Source organism: Schistocerca americana, chromosome X (assembly GCF_021461395.2).
Source record: "Schistocerca americana isolate TAMUIC-IGC-003095 chromosome X, iqSchAmer2.1, whole genome shotgun sequence".
NCBI lineage: Eukaryota > Metazoa > Arthropoda > Insecta > Orthoptera > Acrididae > Schistocerca > Schistocerca americana.
In genome coordinates, this window is record NC_060130.1 from 955,634,883 (window position 1) to 955,651,364 (window position 16,482).

At 45.6% G+C, this 16,482-nt stretch overlaps 1 protein-coding gene across 2 annotated transcripts in view; it reads right to left on the bottom strand.

The window, feature by feature from the left end:
* Nucleotides 1–16,482, bottom strand: part of LOC124555242 (dihydropyrimidine dehydrogenase [NADP(+)]) — a 285,759-nt gene that overhangs the window by 220,394 nt on the left and 48,883 nt on the right. The gene's annotated exons all lie outside the window — the stretch shown is intronic.

Consider the following 16,482-nt stretch of genomic DNA (forward strand, 5'->3'; position numbering starts at 1 on the left):
ATCTTCGTGGTGTAGCAATTTTAATGGCCAATAGTGTATTTATTCTCGTCAGGGATGATAATATTATGAAACGTGTAGCATCATGGTGCAGGACTATGAACGTTTCACGGGTCGAATGTTACGGTCTACATCTATATCGGCCCTTTGCAAACAACTGTGAAGTGCATGGTAGACAGGCTTCACATTGCGCCACTTATTAAGGCTTCTTCTCGTTCCAACCACGTTTGGAGCGCGGGAAGAATGATTGGTTAAAGTCTGCTGTGCGCCCTGTAATTGGACCAACCTTGCATTTGCGGCTCCTACTGGGGCGATACGTAGGTGATTTTAATATATTCCTAGATTCCTCAATTATTACTAATTCTTGAAACTTTGTAAGTATGCTTTCACGTAATGGTTGACGTATATGTTCAAGTGTCTGCCAGTTCAGATTTTTCAGCAGATCCGTGACGTTCTCACGTGCCTCAAAGAAACCTGTGTCATTCGTGCTGGCCTTCTTTGTATACGTTCAATATCCCCTGTTAGTCCTATTTGGTACGCGTATCACGCATTGGGATGAGTAACACAAGTGTTTTGTATGAGATATCCTATGTAGAATAATCGTATTTTCCTAGTATCCTGCCAATAAATCGACGTTTGCTACCTGCTTTACCCACGACTGAGTCTTCGTGATCGTTCCATTTCATATCCTAAAAAATTGTTATACCTAGGTATATTTATGAGTTGACTGAGTCTGTTGTGTCTCGTTGATATTGTGGTCATAGGATACTACGCTTCTTCGTTATAGAAAGTGGAAAATTTTATATATCTTAACATTTAACGCAAGTAGCTCCAGTCTGAAACATTAAAGATCTAAGTGAATATTTGTGCCGATTTTTTGAACTAGTACTTCATTATACATAACTGCGTTATGTGCAAATAGTCAGTGGCTACTACTGATATTGTATGCCAAGTATATATAATACGAATGGCAAGGGGCAAAGCACAATTTCATGGAGGGCTAATCGATTTACTTGTACATTTTCCACGATTCTCCAAAAAGTCAACACAAGAAATCCTCAATCTAGTCACAAATTCGTGATCGCTCTCTTGTCAGTAAATGTTATTATGGTATCGAGGCAAATGCTTTTCATATGTCAAGTGTCCATCTACGAAACTGTCTCGATACATGACTTTCTGGACTTTATGTGAGGAAAGCACAAGCTGAGCAGCACATGGATGATACTTTCGGTAGCCATGCTGGTTGGCATGAAGGCACTTTTTCTGTTGGAGACACAACATTACGTTTGAACTAACGAGATGATCTATAAACCTACAACAGACGGGCGTCGAAGATACTGGACGATAGACGGGTGGATCCTGTGCTTTCTTTCAACTACAGGGCACAGATCCTTTTTTCAAGAGATCTACGGTGCATTATGGTTAAAACAGGGGCTCACTCATATGACTAATCTGTATATAAGATGATAGGAATTCTATAGGGCCTTTTTCTTCATTTTTAGAGATTTCAGTTGTTATTCAACACAGGTGACACTAATGCCTACACACATCAAAAAAAGTTCTGCAGCACCTCGGTTCCGGGAGTTCCGGAACCTGTACAGAAAATAAGAATAGAGACGTGGTACCACCACACAGCTAGGCTTTAGAGGTGGTGGTCCAGATTGCTGTACAAACCGGTACCTCTAGTACACAGTAGCATGCCCTCTTGCATTGATGCATACCTGTATTCGTCGCGGCATACTATCCACAAGTTCATCAAGGCACTATTGGTCCAGATTGTCCCACTCATCAACGGCGATTCGGCGTAGATCCCTGAGTGGTTGGTGTGTCACTTCGTCCATAAACAGACCTTTTCCATCTATCCCAGGCATTTTCGATACGGTTCATGTCTGGAGAACATGCTGGCCACTCTGGTCGAGTGATGTCGTTATCCTGAAGGAACTCATTCACAAGATGTGCACGATGGGGGCGCGAACTGTCGTCCACGAAGACGAATGCCTCGCCAATATGCCGCCGTTGTGGTTGCACTATCGGTTGAAGAATAGCATTCACGTATCGTACAGTTATTACGGCTCCTTCAGTGACCATCAGCGGCGTACGTCGGCCCCACATAATGCCACCCGAAAACAGCATGGAACTTCCACCTTGCTGCACTCGTTGGACAGTGTGTCTAAGGCGTTCAGCCTGAACGGGTTGACTGCAAACAAGTCTCCGACGATTGTCTCGTTGAAGGCATATGCGACACTAACTGGTGAAGAAAATGTGATGCGAATCCCGAGCGGTCCATTCGTCTTGTTGTTGTGTCCATCTGTACCGCGCTACATGGTGTCGTGGTTGCAAAGATGGACCTCGCCATGGACGTCGGGAGTGAAGCTGCGAATCATGCAGCCTACTGCGCACAGTTTGAGTCGTAACACGACGTCCTGTGGCTGCACGAAAAGCATTATTCAACATGGTGGCGTTGCTGTCAAGGTACCTCCGAGCTATAATCCGTAGGTATCGGTCATCCACAGTAGTAGTAGCCCTTGGGTGGCCTGAGCGAGGCATGTCGTCGACAGTTCCTGTCTCTCTGTATCTCCTCCACGTCCGAACAACATCGCTTTGGTCCACACCGAGACGCCTGGACACTTCCCTTGTTGAGAGCCCTTCCTGGCACAAAGTAACAATGCGGACGCGATAGAACCGCGGTATTGGCCATCTAGGCGTGGTTGAACCACAAACAACACGAGCCGTGTACCTCCTCCTGGTGGAATGACTGATCGGCTGTCGGACCCCCTCAGTCTAATAGGCAGTGCTCATGCATGGTTGTTTACATCTTTGTGCAGGTTTTGTGACATCTCTGAACAGCCAAAAGGACTGTGCCTGTGATACAATATCCACAGTCAACGTCTATCTTCAGGAGTCTGGGAACTGGGGTGATGCAAAACTTTTTTTGACGTGTGTATGATGGGCACTCAAATGAAAACTAAATACATAGAAAAAAATAAGTAAACTGTTAATTACCTCAAAAGAAATCACCATAGCTGTTGATGCATTTATCTCCCTGCGAAACTAAACGATCAATACCTTCATTGAAAATTTTTTGCAGTTGCCTATGGAACCATGATTGTACCCAGAAGCGTACCTCTTCGTCCGAAAATATCGACGGCTGTGAATGTCTTTCTTCAGGGCTCAAAAAAACTGGAAATCGCATGGGTTAAGATCGCAACTGTAAGGAGGATGTGGAAGGGCTTTCCAGCGAAACTTCTGCATCGTAGTCGAAACAACCTTGGCGACATGTGAGCGGGCATTACCCTGTAGGCTGGCCTCGGTGGCCGACCGGTTCTAGGTGCTTCAGTCCGGAACCGCGCGACTGCTACGGTCGCAGGTTCGAATCCTGCCTCGGGCACGGATGTGTGTGATGTCCTTAGGTTAGTTAGGTTTAAGTAGTTCTAAGTCTAGGGGACTGATGACCTCAGATGTTAAGTCCCATAGTGCTTTGAGCCATTAGAACCATTTGAACAAAAACGTTTACGAAAAATCTACTTTCCAAACTTGAGTACTCACAAAATCCTAGGCAGTGTCAGTACTTTCAAATCAAATTTACAGCAGGGCCCAATGAAATAAGTGATTTGCAAGCGTTTAGCAGCTGCTGTTGTTTGTTTAGGGCGGTCAAAATCGTGGTTATCAACGTCCAGTTAAGAAGCCTGTCACTAATATGAAACAGACCTGTTAATCATGATTGAGTCATTACCCTGTAACCGAATGAATGTTGCCAATGTTGTTTCGACTACGCTGCAGAAGTTTCACTGGGAAACCCTTACACATCATCCATACAGTCCCGATATCTCCCCATGCAAAAAAAAAAAAAAAAAAAAAAAAAAAAAAAAAAAAATGGCTCTGAACACTATGGGACTTAACATCTATGGTCATCTGTCCCCTAGAACTTAGAACTACTTAAACCTAATTAACCTAAGGACATCACACAACACCCAGTCATCACGAGGCAGAGAAAATCCCTGACCCCGCCGGGAATCGAACCTGGGAACCCGTGTGTGGGAAGCGAGAACGCTACCTCACGACCACGAGCTGCGGATTCTCCCCATGCATTTCCGTTTTTCTGAGTCCTGAAGAAAGACATTCATGGCCGTCGATTTGCTTCAGACGAAGAGATGTACGCCTGGGTACAATCACAGTTTCAGAGGAAACCGCAAAGTTTTTTACATAAAGGCATTGGACGTCTCCTCTCACAGTTATGGTGCTAACTCTTGAAATAATAAATACTTTACTTTTTTCCATGCGTCTCTTTTTCATTTGGCTGCCCCTTACAAATCAATAATTTTTGCTGTCATGCGGGAAGTAAACTTGAGTAGTAAGAAGTTCATAATTTCTTTTTCGGTTTGATACTCTCAGTTTCAGGTCCTGTATCATTTAGGAGTGTCTGGACGCTAACTTTGGTCCCATTGTGAGCCTCTACGTATGACGAGCATTTATTTAGGGTTTTGAGATTCTCCTGTGCTAGTCATTAAAGGCTTCACTCTTTAACCTTTTTGACCCTCTTTCAGTTGGCGTGTCTCTATCTACACTGACGGAAAAAAATCGCGACATCAAAAAATAATCAATGTAGAGTAATGAAATTTTGGGAATGCGTTTGATTAGGCAACATATTTAAGTGATTTACATTGCAAGATCAGAGGTTAATGTAAGCGCGAGATAAGCCATTGCAAATGTCAAATGCTGATACATTAAATTACTCAAAGGATTTTGCAGGCAACTTTAATTTTTTTCTTAGTGGATTTTAGTTTCTTACCTGCTACGAGAAATACACCCCTAATTCCCATTAGCTTGTCATTTTGATATACACTTAAATTTTTTTCAATAACCTCACTGCTACTAATTTAGGGATTTACCCACCCTGCAATTCCCAATCCTTTGGCGCAAGTCTAGGTAGTCATAGCTTAGCTTTTCACAGAACCTTCGAAACTCTGACCCAAGCAGTGAGCGAGGGGTCACGATCAGTTCTGGGGACAATGCTGCGAACTGTAAGCTTAGTTGAAATTTCGTGAGCAAGGCTGGTCTTCTCAACCTTCACTGTCAGTCACTGGAAAAATCAAAATATGACGACAGGCATCGTTGTCTCCAACGTGCGTCACAGTCTGCAGTTGATTGAGTCCTGTTCCTTCAATGGCAGACGAAATAGGCTCTTCAACTTGCTGAATGTGGTCTCAAGGCATACACACTGACTGTACATGTTTATCCTTCCGTCTCTTGCTGTCATTTCCCTAAGGGACAGCTCGAACTAACGAGGATTAACAGATCCCTACTCTTTCGCACTTGCCTCCCCCTAACAGGAGACACAGCAGGCTTCCCAACAGGTGAAGTGTGTCTCACTGGCTCACTTTATTCAGATTCAGTAGGACACAGTATCGCAAACTTGTTGGATACCTGAGTTACGTGTGGTACCTCGCTCCTCTGCACAGGGCACTTAGACCTACCAATGACACAGCACTCAAGTCAAGTGGATGAGTGGTGGAAGAACCTGTATATCCTGTGGAGGAGAAAGTATCCAGAGGACCAGTGAAATACAGTTTTCGTGAAACAGAACAATTAATTTCTAACGTACAACACTTTCACACATATACACTACTGGCCATTAAAATTGCTGCAACACGAAGATGACGTGCTACAGACGCGAAATTTAACCGAGACGAAGAAGATGCTGCGACATGCAAATTATTAGCTTTTCAGAGCATTCACACAAGGATGGCGCCGATGGCGACACCTACAACGTGCTGACATGAGGAAAGTTTCCAGCCGATTTCTCATACACAAACAGCAGTTGACCGGCGTTGCCTGGTGAAATGTTGTTGTGATGCCACGTGTAAGGATAAAGGTCGGATTGTAGCCTATCGCGATTGCGATTTAGCGTATCGCGACATTGCTGGTCGCGTTGGTCGAGATCCAATGACTGTTAACAGAATATGGAATCGGTGGTACGCCGTGCTGGATCCCAACGGCCTCGTATCACTAGCAGTCGAGATGACAGACATCTTACCCGCATGGCTGTAACGGATCGTGCAGCCACGTCTCGATCCCTGAGTCAACAGATGGGGACGTTTGCAAGACAACAACCATCTGCATGAACAGTTCGACGACGTTTGCAGCAGCATCGACTATCAGCTCGGAGACCATGGCTGCGGTTATCCTTGACGCTGCATCAAAGACAGGAGCGCCTGCGATGGTTTACTCAACGACGAACCTGGGTGCACGAATGGCAAAAGTTCATTTTCTCGCATGAATCCAGGTTCTGTTTACAGCATCATGATGGTTGCATCCGTGTTTGGCGACATCGCTGTGAACGCACATTAGAAGCGTGTATTCGTCATCGCCATACTGTTCCCAACACCACTGCAAACGGATTTGTTAGGGTACAGAAATCAATGGTAGTCCTGGTAGTCCACGGAATTGGCGCCTTGAGCTCAGACCTCTTTCTGTGAGTCATCTGTTAATGGCACTTGTGATCACTGAAGCACCAGCTGCACGTCGCATCGACGACAGCGACGAACCGGGGGTTATGTGTGCCTCTGTGGCGACTGCTCGTTTCTCGCGTCCTGTCGTGTCCCTAGATCGACTGCTTTCCTCCTAATGCTGCCGTCGGCCAGGTTTCACCCATTCCAGCCAACATCCTCTAATAGTAGCATCGCTTCTATTCAAATGTCGAGAGATTTGCCGATTACTCCAAACGGCTTCTTTGAGGCCAACTACACGTTCTGTCTCAAATGCTGACATCTGCGTGCATTGTTCAAGCGGCTGTCTTCGAGGCATAGTTACTGTCCAACTGAGTACAATGAATGAAATTCGCAATGACTTTATGCCCTGGAATCGATATGTCCCCTGTTTACAATCCTTGCCAGCTGCGCAGTGAACCTGTACTGCAACGTCGCACATTCACCAATCAGCCGCCAATGTTCCCAGTGTTGCATTTTCGTTTCGATGCATGTATGAATATGAATTTGCGACTAATTTGCATAACTCCTACGTGGTGCGTCGTTTTTTCTCTTAGAGTGTACACAAGATGATTCATAATTGAGAGCCAAGACTGACACGGGTGGAAGTGTGCGATAATAGGAGTAAAAACATTCCAGTTAACGTTGGTCTGGAAACGCGCCATCTCCAAGGTAATTGTAAATCTATATTTACGGGCTGCCGCTGACTTCGGGATAAAATATTGTCCTGGTTAGCACACATGTATTTTATATATTAACGTTTCGATTTAGTCTCCATGTACTTGGCCTCAAATTTCACTCATGACCCCTGGTTGAGGAATGTGGTACATTAATGATGTGGACCAGTAAGGGAAGTGTTGCACCTTGGGAACACTTTTCAGACTTTCGTCTCTAACCATCTCTGTAACAGAAGTTTACCTTTCCTTATTCCATTCTTAAATGACAGCATTAACTTTTCGTTCGCTGAGGTCTTTTTCTGAAATTACAAAAATTACTCTGGAAAAGTGAAAAAATGTTCCAAGATATAACAAGGCCATGTACCTAGAAACACATATTCTATTGAATTTTAAAAGTGTTGCAACTGAACAAATCTTGTCAATACTCTATTTAATAATCGCTCTGTTACGTTGTTACTCTACTGCGTATCGGCCGTGCGGTTCTAAGCACTTCAGTCTGGACCAGCGTGACCGCTACGGTCGCAGGTTCGAATCCTGCCTCGGGCATGGATGTGTGTGATGTCCTTAGGTTAGTTAGGTTTAAGTAGTTCTAAGTTCTAGGCGACTGATGACCTCAGATGTTAAGTCCCATAGTGCTCAGAGCCATTTGAACCATTTACTGCGTATCATTAAGTGAAAGCGAATGAAGACGAAGAATTATTAAGAACCAGTTACAAATTAAAAACATTTTAAAATATAGGTTATTGAAAACAAACAGAAATTTCCATTTCGTAAACAGACGTTCTTCCGTTTCAAGGTAGAAGATAGTGCATGACCGACGAAGTATGCTGTAACTGTCCACACGTTACGTAACTAATTTTAAAGTACATGGAATTTTGTTCACTATAAAATGTTATTCCCAAAGAATTAACAATATCTTCAAAATAGCCATAATATGTTAAACAGCAAATTTAAAATGTTTACAAATGCTGCAAAAAATACAACGTCATGTCTCTCAGCAAATACAATTGAATAAGCCGAGAACAGGTTGTGACAGTCCCTTGTCCACATTACTTCCTAGGAATACAATTCTCAAGGTACAAAAGTCTCCCTACATTTTTCTGCTTATCGAAGACGGCATCTACCGTGCTAACGTGGTTCAAGATGGATAAGTTGAGCAGCGCCTGTTCCTTGGCCTTCAGGATCATCTGATATTAATCCTTGGATTTTTCTGTCTGGGGTCATCTAAAATATGGTGTACAGCACTTCGGTTGAGTTAAACACTGGACTCGCATTCGGGAGGACGACGGTTCAATCCCGCGTCCGGCCATCCTGATTTAGGTTTTCCGTGATTTCCCTAAATCGCTCCAGGCAAATGCAGGGATGGTTCCTTTCAAAGGGCGCGGCCGACTTCCTTCCCTGTCCGTCCCTAATCCTATGAGACCGATGACCTCACTGTATGGTCCCCTTCCCCGAAGCAACGCCGGCCGCGGTGGTCTTGCGGTTCTAGGCGCGCAGTCCGGAACCACGCGACTGCTACGGTCGCAGGTTCGAATCCTGCCTCGGGCATGGATGTGTGTGATGTCCTTAGGTTAGTTAGGTTTAAGTAGTTCTAAGTTCTAAGGGACTGATGACCACAGCTGTTAAGTCCCGTAGTGCTCAGAGCCATTTGAACCATTTGAACCCGAAGCAACCCCAACCCCCACTTCGGTTGATACAACTGAAGAGCTGTAGGAACGAACTGTACACTCTTGTCAACATTTACAAGACGATCCTTTAACAGATACAAGTATACAGTAAACCGTAGCATTTAATGTGCAGAACTGGTATTATATTCTTGTGAAGGTAGACCATAGGTTAAATTTGAACCCAATTAGATGAGGACTTAATCGAAAAGTTTAAGTTTCTAATACATTTGCAGTAACGAAGTATCCTACTGCGGTCCGGGACGTCTCCAGACACGTCTTCGGCCTGGAACCTCATTGAGAGGAGTGGAGTTGTCTTCAGTGATGAGTGCCGCTTCGAAATGAGCTCCGATGACCAGCGAAGACGTGTCTGGTGACGTCCCGGACAGCGGTGGGTTTCGAACCTATCTGTTGTCCGTCATACAGTCCGACAACCAGGAGTGGTGGTGTACCGTGCCATTGATTTTTACAACAGGTCCCCTTTGGTTGTCATCCGAGGCACACTTACAGCGCAGCGGCACGTCGACGATGTTCTACGCCCCGTTTTGTTGCCCTTGATGGCAAGCCATCCTGGGCTTACATTTCATCAAGATAATGCCTGCCCGCACACGGTGAGAGTTTCTACTGCTTGTCTTCGTGCTTGTCAAACCGTACCTTGGCCAAAGAGGTTTCTCCCCACTGAGAACGTTTGGAGCATTATGGGCAGGGTCCTCCAATTAGCTTGGAATTTTGACCATCTAACGCGCCAATTGGACACAATGTGGCGCGATATCCGTCAGGAGGCCATCCAACAACGCTGCTAATCAAAGTGAAATTGAGTAACTGCTTGCATAAGGGCCAGAAGAGGACCAACACCTTATTGACTTTTGCTCAGTTTGTGAAGCTCTTTCTCTTGAACAAATCATCCAATTTTACTTTTTCTCTTCTCTCTTTTTGTTTTTGTTGTACACATTCATTACATCTACCGATATCCGTCCCGTTCGAATAATTCCTTCGTGGTGACTGGTTTGTTTTGTCTTGGACTGTATTTGATACTTAATTCAGTGGCCGCTCATAACCACACATTCACAATTACAAACGACTCGTTTGCGGACCGGGGTGCACTGGGACGTTGTTACTTTTATTTTCGTATACTTTCACTCTTGTTCTTTTTCAATATTAAAGACACTTCCTTTGTGGTGTCACCGCCAGACACCACACTTGCTAGGTGGTAGCCTTTAAATCGGCCGCGGTCCGGTAGTATACGTCGGACCCGCGTGTCGCCACTGTCAGTGATTGCAGACCGAGCGCCGCCACACGGTAGGTCTAGAGAGACTTCCTAGCACTCGCCCCAGTTGTACAGCCGACTTTGCTAGCGATGGTTCACTGACAAATTACGCTCTCATTTGCCGAGACGATAGTTTTGTTTGTTTGTGGTTTTAGGGCGCAAAACTTCTATGGTCATTAGCGAAGACGATAGTTAGCATAGCCTTCAGCTACGTCATTTGCTACGACCTAGCAAGGCGCCATAATCATTTGCTATTTATCTTGTGATGCATGTACCGTCAGACCGATGTTCACCAATTATGGATTAAAGTTAAGTATTCCAGAAGCTACGTACTTTTTTTGCTAGTCTCTATTCCTTTAACTGTTCCAGACCTCACGCCAGCCTGCGTCAGCTTAAACGCGTGCCTTTCGGCTTCCTCTCATAGTGGCTTGGCTGTCTTGCCAAGTCACAACATCCTGCATATTTATATTCTGTGATGAACTGGCTGTACTAGGTCTTCTCATTAGGGACTACACTACTGGCCATTAAAACTGCTACACCAAGAAGAAATGCTGATGATAAACGGGTATTCATTGGACAAATATATTACACTAGAAGTGACATGTGATTACATTTTCACGCTATTTGGGTGCATAGATCCTGAGAAATCAGTACCCAGAACAACCACCTCTGGCCGTAATAACGGCCTAGATACAACTGGGCATTGAGTCAAACAGAGCTTGGATGGGGTGTACAGGTACAGCTGCCCATGCAGCTTCAACACGATACCACAGTTCATCAAGAGTAGTGACTGGCGTATTGTGAAGAGCCAGTTGCTCGGCCACCATTGACCAGACGTTTTCAATTGATGAGAGATCTGGAAAATGTGCTGGCCAGGACAGCAGTCGAACATTTTCTGTGTCCAGAAAGTCCCGGACAGGACCTACAACATGCGGTCGTGCATTATCCCACTGAAATGTAGGGTTTCGCAGGGATCGAATCAAGGGTAGAGCCACGGGTCGTAACGCATCTGAAATGTAACGTCCACTGTTCAAAGTGCCGTCAATGCGAACAAGAGGTGACCGAGACGTGTAACCAATGGCACCCCATACCATCACGTCAGGTGATACGCCAGTATGGCGATGACGAATACACGCTTCCAACGTGCGTTCACCGCGATGTCGCCAAACACGGATGCGACCATCATGATGCTGTAAACAGAACCTGGATTCATCCGAAAAAATGACGTTTTGCCATTCGTGCACCTAGGTTCGTCGTTGAGTACACCATCGCAGGCGCTCCTGCCTGTGATGCAGCGTCAAGGGTAACCGCAGCCATGCTCTCCGAGCTGATAGTCCACGCTACTGCAAACGTCGTCGAACTGTTCGTGCAAATGGTTGTCGTCTTGCAAACGTCCACATCTGCTGACTCAGCGATCGAGACGTGGCTGCACGATCCGTTACAGCCATGCGGATAAGATGCCTGTCATCTCGACTGCTAGTGATACCAGGCCGTTGGGATCCAGCAAGGCGTTCCGTATTACCCTCCTGAACCCACCGATTCCATATTCTGCTAACAGTCATTGGATCACGACCAACGCGAGCAGCAATGTCGCGATACCATAAACCGCAATCGTGATAGGCTACAATCCGACCTTTATCAAAGTCGGAAACGTGATGGTACGCATTTCTCCTCCTTGCACGAGGTATCACAACAACGTTTCACCAGGCAACGCCGGTCAGCTGCTGTTTGTGTATGAGAAATCGGTTGGAAACTTTCCTTATGTCAGCACGTTGTAGGTGTCGCCACCGACGCCAACCTTTTGTGAATGCTCTGTCGCCACCGACGCCAACCTTTTGTGAATGCTCTGAAAAGCTAATCATTTGCATATCACAGCATCTTCTTCCTGTCGGTTAAATTTCGCGTCTGTAGCACGTCATCTTCGTGGTGTAGCAATTTTAATGGCCAGTAGTGTACGTTGACAAACTGCTATGAAAAAGGGACACCTGAGGGGTTGAAATTAGAGTTGCAAGGAAACGATGTTGTCATTAACATTATGTGAGATCGCTGGGAACGAGTTTCGTCTTCTGGCTATACTGACTGTTATATGGCACTGAGGCGGAATGCGTTTTATTGGCCAGGAGGGTCACCAAGGGTATTACCTACCCAAAATGTAACTTACCTTAATGCCATCCTCAACCCTGAAATTATGCATTCTTTAGACAAATTTATCGATTCACAGCACGAGAAAATTTTAATGGAGCAGATGTCCTAAATTTTGAAAGAAATCGCCAACACAACATTATATCGGCAAGTATTTCAGGTACCAGTTGTGGCGTGTTTGTGCTAGGTATCTGCATAGTTAATTACTGGAATAAACACAGACGTTTACGGTCTACAGATCCACCGGCACAGTTGAAATTAAGTCGTTAGCACGAATGGGCCGAAGCAACAGCTGATGGAAGCAAAACTACCATATTTAAGTAGTATAAAAATTAGATTAAGGATTGTATATTATTAATGTTCTGGAAACTGCACTTTAAGAGCAAGCTCATGTACTAGTGCATAAGGAAGAAGCCCATGTGAAACAGATCATGATAAAAGCCGGGTATTGTCATCTGCACGAGACGGTATTCCGTTGGTTAAGAGTACATTTAAGGGAAGGCTCGTCTTGGAAGATTATGAACCAATGTTTCGAAAGAGGGAAGGCCTACTGCACCAAGAAGAAGGTCAGCGCCCGTACTATAAATTTTTTAAGGTTTTTGCAGTCGCGAGCAGGCAGTAGAGGCCGGCTCGGCCGACGTTGCTAATGGAGTAAGTCATTGACAGTATTGTTGCCATTGCTTCAAAACACTCTGTCCAGACGGGATTTGCGACACCGGTCACGGCCGAGGCGCATAGAACTGCTAACGCCGTAACTCAGGGTGAGCATCAGTGAAGTGTTTTCAAATAACTTCCGGGAATTCAGCCAGGTAACACTTTCAGCGACTGTCGATATTTCGGCGGGAGAACACCCCGCCATTTTCAAGGCAAACTGTAAAGGACAGGCGGCGTACATGCAAATGTAAAACCTTGGTTCTCGGACTGAAGCAGGAAAGATAACACACACACTGAACACTAGTGCCACCAAAGATGACCAAAGTCAGAGTTGTCGATAGTGAGACTATGAATTCGCAGGTTAGGTAGCATTGACTCTGTCCCTCTGTATTTTGACAAGGGAGAGAGCCGGATTCCAAACAGAGTTTAAACAGAAACCTCCATCCCTGTTAACGAGGTTGCTCGCTAATTTAATCTCAACTGCCTCCCTAATAACACTGTCCCAATAGCTGGACGTGCATGTCAATATCTCGGTGTTATTATATAACATGGGGTGACCAGTATCCAAGCAATGTTCGGCAATAGCAGATCTACTTGGCTGCTGTAATCGTGTGTGCCGTTTATGCTCAGTACATCGGTCCTCCACGGTCCTGATAGAGTCAATGCTACCTCACCTGCGAATTCATAGTCTCACTATCGACAGCTCTGACTTTGGTCATCATTGGTGGCACTAGTGTGTGTGTTATCTTTCCTGCTTCAGTCCGAGAACCGAAGTTTTAAATTTGCATATACGCCGCCTGTCCGTTGCAGTTTGCCTTGAAAATGGCGGGGTGTTCTCCCGCCGAAATAACGGCGGTCGCTGAAAGTGTTACCTGGCTGAACTCCCGGAAGTTATTTGAAAGTTGTATACGCCAGGAGAAACTCAGGTCTCATCAGTGAAGTAATATTACACTTGTGTGTTACGCACAAACTCACACATCGCAAGTTTAACTAGACCTGGCAACCCGTGCTCGGTGCAGAGCGAACTAGAAAAGGCTGACAGCAGCACAAACACGTGAAAACCCATTCATCCCCCCTCCTCCCCCCCTCTCCCCCGCCAGTAGAACTACATAAGAAGCATAGCTATAAGGGTATAAATAATCGAGCGTAGGGGCTCAAGGTATTTATTCGTGCCACCATTCTGTCTGCATCTTGAACCAAAGAGAATTAAAGGCTTTTGAGTTAGAGAGAGTAATGGCCATTTGTGTTTCAAACAAAACACGGCTAATCCTCGGTGACGATGATCTGCTGGCTGCCTGCCCCCTGATTAACTCGTCAAGTTCCAGCACGACGCTCGCCATATCCGAGCTGGGACGGCTGCATGTGGTTCTACAGCGTGGGACTTGGGCAATGTTACCGTTGCGCAGAGCTGGTTTGCGGCCAGTCGCCAACGCCCTTGCAGCGTAGACGTCTTCGGCCATCGTCCTGGTAGTACGTTGGGAATGACTGGGGCACTGCCGCCCGGCATCAAACAAGTAAGGTCAAACCCAATCGCTCGACATGAGAATCACGAGTACACGCTTTGGAGGATCTGGGTGGCCGCGCTTGTTCTTCACAGCTGGTGTATACACACGGCACCACGGTAGCTGCCGGCCGCCACCCAGGTCAACGGGCATCACAGGCCCATTTAGCAGTCGGCTGCATTCACACACACACACACACACACACACACATACACACACATACACACACACACGGTGCTGCCCCCCTTCTAACAGCCGAGTACCGCAAGTCTCTAGAGGAACGGAAGGTTCCAAATGATTAGAAAAGAGCACAGGTAGTCCCAGTCTTCAAGAAGGGTCGTCGAGCAGATGCGCAAAACTATAGACCTATATCTCTGACATTGATCTGTTGTAGAATTTTAGAACATGTTTTTTGCTCGCGTATCATGTCATTTCTGGAATCCCAGAATCTACTCTGTAGGAATCAATATGGATCCCGGAAACAGCGATCGTGTCAGATCCAACTCGCTTTATTTGTTCAGGAGACCCAGAAAATATTAGATACAGGCTCCCAAGTAGATGCTATTTTCCTTGACTTCCGGAAGGCGTTCGATACAGTTCCGCACTGTCGCCTGGTAAACAAAGTAAGAGCCTACGGAATATCAGACCATCTGTGTGGCTGGATTGAAGAGTTTTTAGCAAACAGAACACAGCCTGTTGTTCTCAATCGAGAGACGTCTAGAGACGTTAAAGTAACCTCTGGCGTGCACAGGGGAGTGTTATGGGACCGTTGCTTTTCACAATATATGTAAATGACCTAGTATATAGTGTCGGAAGTTCCATGCGGCTTTTCGCGGATGATGCTGTAGTATACAGAGAAGTTGCAGCATGAGAAAATTGCAGCGAAATGCAGGCAGATCTGCAGCAGATAAGCACTTGGTGCAGGGAGTGGCAACTGGCCCTTAACATAGACAAATGTAATGTATTGCGAATACATAGAAAGAAGGATCCTTTATTGTATGATTATATGATAGCGGAACAAATACTGTTAGCAGTTACTTCTGTAAAATATCTGGGAGTATGCATGCGGTACGATTTGAAGTGGAATGATCATATAAAATTAATTGTTGGTAAGGCAGGTGCCAGGTTGAGATTTATTGGGAGAGTCCTTAGAAAATGTAGTCCATCAACAAATGAGATGGCTTACAAAACACTCGTTCGACCTATACTTGAGTATTGCTCATCAGTGTAAGATCTGTACCGGGTCGGGTTGACAGAGGAGATAGAGAAGATCCAAAGAAGAGCGGCACGTTTCGTCACAGGGTTATTTGGTAACCGTGATAGCGTTACGGAGATGTTTAGTAAACTCAAGTGGCAGACTCTGCAAGAAAGGCGCTCTGCATCGCGGTGTAGCTTGCTGTCCAGGTTTCGAGAGGGTGCGTTTCTGGACAAGGTATCGAATATATTGCTTCCCCCCACTTATACCTCCAGAGGAGATCACGAATGTAAAATTAGAGAGATTCGAGCGCGCACGGAGGCTTTCCGGCAGTCGTTCTTCCCGCGAACCATACGCGACTGGAACAGGAAAGGTAGGTAATGACAGTGGCACGTAAAGTGCCCTCCGCCACACACCATTGCGGAGTATAAATGTGGATGTTGTAGATGTAGATGGCTGGCCGGAGTACTGTATGAGGCTACTTGAATGAAGACACCCCAGCGTGAATCTGGCCTCTCCCTGATCATTTCTCCCACCCACCCTGACGCATAGCGGCCCGGAATAGGCCAGGTTCTTACACTACTAAGAACCATGTACCACCTCTTTGTAAGGTCCAGAGACCATCGTCAATCGCAGTGACTTCAGTATGGTTATTGTCTTTGAATTAAAATGTAATATCTGTTCGTCTCATTGCGTATTTTTTTCAGTTGCCTTCTATACTAGATGTAGTGTTGTCCGAAGAGCTAAGTTCCACGGCAAGATTGGTATCTCGCGACGAAACCACAAGTAAACAAGGTTGATACCAGAAGCAGCGACGGATGGGAGACGGTGGCGTATAAGCGCTCAGAAGAGTTCCCATACGCCAACGCATCAGCTCGATTACTTCCGTCTGAGCGCAG